Below are 4679 nucleotides of genomic sequence, written 5' to 3' on the forward strand. Positions count from 1 at the left end.
GGGTCTCCCCTCCTCCAGGGCCACAGTGGCGGATCCGGTGGGATGGGCTCCTCACTTCCTGGGCTGTCACGCCTCGCACTGCTCGCGACCCCGACTGTCTGCGACTGCACAGGGATGACTGCGGGGGCGACCCGCGGCCAGCGCCCTCCTGCACCCAGTCCTCCCCCAGCGGCATGGGACGGTTGGCCGGGAGCTGTGAGCCCGGCGTCTTACCCAGTGTTCCCGGTGTCAGCCGAGGTCTAATCCTGCTGCCCACCGTCTCTTAGAAGGAGGGGCGCAGAACCTGAGCGCTTTGCTGCAGGACAGTCTCCAGTTGGTGTTCGTTTACCAGCCTAATGAATAATCTAGCTTCCTTTTTCCATGGGGGAACTTGGGGAAAACTTGATCCTAAGTGACGGTCTCATTCATTGCACACTGAGCAGTGAGCCCTGGACCAAGTTTAAGTTATGATCGTATTTATTTGACCTATAGCAAGGCAATAAAAATGATTTAAAAACATGTCTGGGTCAGAACAGTGTCACATCATGCTGGTTTTCAGTTTTAGGGCCAACATGTGAAATCCAGTTACCATTGGCATATTCTGCATCTTCCTACTTCTTGTGTGATTCAGTTCAGTTGGTTACAACAGCAAGAAGTACTTTTTATGATGTCAGATGTTTGACAAACTTTTTCTAATCATGTTGGGGGCCAGGTTTAGGAGGATTATTTATAAGCAGTGGTGATTCCTTCAATGTTGGAAGCATCCTTATTTGGAACTTGCTCAAATTTACATAATTTGGAATATGCTCAAATGTAGATTGAGTTTAGAGTCGTTTTTTCTACCTTTCATTTTGAAAGGTTTGATTTGATCGTTTTCTCTGCATTTACTGTTGCATGCTCTGCCGTAAAATAGGTGTGTTTCTTGGGTTCTGTCCACCTCAACGGTGTTGTGCCGGAAGTGGGTCTGAAATATGTGAGGAAGCAAGTGGGAATTTCTTTGGCTCAGCTATCAAAGTCTTTTTTATGCGCTTCCTAGTAGGTGTTATTTGCTCTACCTGTTTTTCAGTTTGTTTACAAATTGGTTTGGCCTATTATTGAAGCGGAATCCTTGGACTTCATATCACCTGGGTGAATGGGGGTAGGGGGGCAGAGCAACACATGTTCTGTAAAAAAGAAATTATTTTTATTAGCATTTGTCCTAAACTATTATTTCTTATTTTCATTGAGCATAAAGGAGAGAGTTTGGAGTGAAATAAATGGAATCTTTTTATTTTCACTCTATTTTTACATATTTATGCAGTATGATAGCCAACACTAGCCACATGCATTTAACATACCTTAGGTGCCTACTCTAATCCAGGCACGGGGGATAGGAAGATACATAGGAAAAATGAGATCCCTGACCTCATGGAGCTGAGTTTAAGTTATGATCGTATTTATTTGACCTATAGCAAGGCAATAAAAATGATTTAAAAACATGTCTGTAATCTAGCTTCCTTTTTCCATGGGGGAACTTGGGGAAAACTTGATCCTAAGTGACGGTCTCATTCATTGCACACTGAGCAGTGAGCCCTGGACCAAGTTTAAGTTATGATCGTATTTATTTGACCTATAGCAAGGCAATAAAAATGATTTAAAAACATGTCTGGGTCAGAACAGTGTCACATCATGCTGGTTTTCAGTTTTAGGGCCAACATGTGAAATCCAGTTACCATTGGCATATTCTGCATCTTCCTACTTCTTGTGTGATTCAGTTCAGTTGGTTACAACAGCAAGAAGTACTTTTTATGATGTCAGATGTTTGACAAACTTTTTCTAATCATGTTGGGGGCCAGGTTTAGGAGGATTATTTATAAGCAGTGGTGATTCCTTCAATGTTGGAAGCATCCTTATTTGGAACTTGCTCAAATTTACATAATTTGGAATATGCTCAAATGTAGATTGAGTTTAGAGTCGTTTTTTCTACCTTTCATTTTCAAAGGTTTGATTTGATAGTTTTCTTTGCATTTACTGTTGCTTGCTCTGCCGTAAAATAGGTGTGTTTCTTGGGTTCTGTCCACCTCAACGGTGTTGTGCCGGAAGTGGGTCTGAAATATGTGAGGAAGCAAGTGGGAATTTCTTTGGCTCAGCTATCAAAGTCTTTTTTATGCGCTTCCTAGTAGGTGTTATTTGCTCTACCTGTTTTTCAGTTTGTTTACAAATTGGTTTGGCCTATTATTGAAGCGGAATCCTTGGACTTCATATCACCTGGGTGAATGGGGGTAGGGGGGCAGAGCAACACATGTTCTGTAAAAAAGAAATTATTTTTATTAGCATTTGTCCTAAACTATTATTTCTTATTTTCATTGAGCATAAAGGAGAGAGTTTGGAGTGAAATAAATGGAATCTTTTTATTTTCACTCTATTTTTACATATTTATGCAGTATGATAGCCAACACTAGCCACATGCATTTAACATACCTTAGGTGCCTACTCTAATCCAGGCACGGGGGATAGGAAGATACATAGGAAAGATGAGATCCCTGACCTCATGGAGCTGAGTTTAAGTTATGATCGTATTTATTTGACCTATGTCAAGGCAATAAAAATGATTTAAAAACATGTCTGGGTCAGTACAGTGTCACATCATGCTAGTTTTCAGTTTTAGGGTCAACATGTGAAATCCAATTACCATTGGCATATTCTGCATCTTCCTACTGAAGAATATGCCAATGGTAATTGGAACGTGAGCATGTAAAAAAAGTATGAAGGTAAGTTTAGACAGTGGTCCATGATAGAAGGAAAATAAAAAAGTGTGACAGAAAGGGATAGATTATGCTTTTTTAGGTTAGAAGAGAAAGCCTTTCTAAGGAAGTAACAGTTTAAGGTGAGAACTGATGATGGAAAATGAAAAACCAACCCTGCAAAGATGAAATATTTAACATTACATCTGGGGAATAGAGCAGTGCAAGGTCATGGGTAGGGGACAAGCCTCACAGGTTCGGGAATTCGTTGAGGGTCTTCTAGTACATGCAACTTTGCTACTGGGATTCCTGTGAGTGAAATACTAATCCTGGAGGAGTTCTCACTGCTTTCAGCCCCCAGCAGCCCTCATTTCCCTTTGCCAAAGTGTTTATATGCCTGGTGGGAAAACTTTGGCATTAATCTTTTAATTGCTGTTACCACCCTTAACATTGGTGCTGAAAAAGAATGCCTTAATTTCCACTTTGTCCAAACGGTGTATCTCTATAGGAGTTTATGAATGTTTCACAATTTTACAATTTTCACCAGATAGACTACCTGAACAACTGGAACTAGGCAGGTTAGTACAAGAGCAAGAGGGCAGCCAACTAACTCTCAGTAAAGTCATAAAGCTGTTAATTTCTTCAGAAAATAGCTTTCTCTTTTATGAAGGAAAAGCTAATCTTATCATAGAAAAGGAGTTAAGAGTTATACTTTCTTTTTTTCTTTTCTTTTTTTTTTTTTTGCATTAGATAAAAGAATTTGCAGTAGTCTGGTTTGTTGTAGCCAGGACAGATTTTTTTGGTAATTAGGGCCTTTTTCTTAGTGCTGAATTTAGTAATTCTTGATAACATGCTGAAAGAATTTACTCTGTAATTTACCGTTACAGCTGTTGTTTTCTTATAGGCTTTGTGACCTTAGAAATGATATTTATCTTTTTTTAAATCTATGTCTTCTTTATAAGATAGAATCTTATGAAGAGTGCTTACCTCATGGGGAATTGTGAGAGTTAAATGCAATCATAAGTGCTCATGGTAAATTACTTGCTAGTGTTATGTGCTTTCTTTCAAATGATAAATGCCTTAAAAAAAGTTGATTAGAAGCCTGTGATCTTGAGTTGGCATAGCTGTCACTAGACCAGAGATAAGAGGTTAGGTGCCCCGAGACTTAGCCTGTATCTCTTTAGTGATTTGCTTCAAATGCAGAAAGTAACAACAGGTTTCATTTATGGAATGAATTGATTAAATTAATCATAAAAGGGAATTTCTATGAATTGAGTCGCAAGGTGTAAAGTTTGGGAAAGTTTTTTTTTTTCTTCCTCCTTGGACCTGCTTAGCTGGTTAGGCAAAGCTTGATTGTTTCTTGTTGTTATTATTTAATATGTTAGTATCTCCATTTGCATAAACTATACTTATACTGCAGTTCTCCAGCACTGCCAAGCAGGAGCCTAGAGCTAGCTTCCTGTCTCCTCCATTGGAAGCCAGGAGAGTGAGTGGGTGGGAGACTTTCGTCACTCCTGCCTGGGAAGTAGATGAGAAGTCTGAATAGAGAAGTTTGTGACACCCTTTCTTGAGTTATCTCTGTATCCCAGGTGTTTTGAGGAAAGAGGACAAGTGAGCAACTGAAAGGCTATTTGTTTAGCTACTTAAAAAAAAAAATTCTTTCTTTGAAGTAGTTGCATTGTGACCTCTGGTTGGTTTGAGGGAGAATGATTTTTATATTAGTGAGGACAGGGGGGGACCAGCAGTTAGCGTAATGCTATGTCACTGGACTCCCATGTAGTCGACTGCGGTTTGTGTCCCAAAACCTGTGGCTTAAAACTCACACCGGGCATGTATGCGTGCGTGCCCAAGATCCTGAGAGGAGAATGGAGGAGAAGGGATTGAGGCGTGGCCATCCCCCTTGGGGGGTGATTTCTCGCTTTCTGTCTCTCTGTCTTTCTCTGGCGAGCACACGCGCCCTATAGCAAAAACCTCTCC

This window comes from Tupaia chinensis, unplaced genomic scaffold (genome assembly GCF_000334495.1).
Source record: "Tupaia chinensis unplaced genomic scaffold, TupChi_1.0 Scaffold144262_1, whole genome shotgun sequence".
NCBI classification, from domain to species: Eukaryota; Metazoa; Chordata; class Mammalia; order Scandentia; family Tupaiidae; genus Tupaia; species Tupaia belangeri.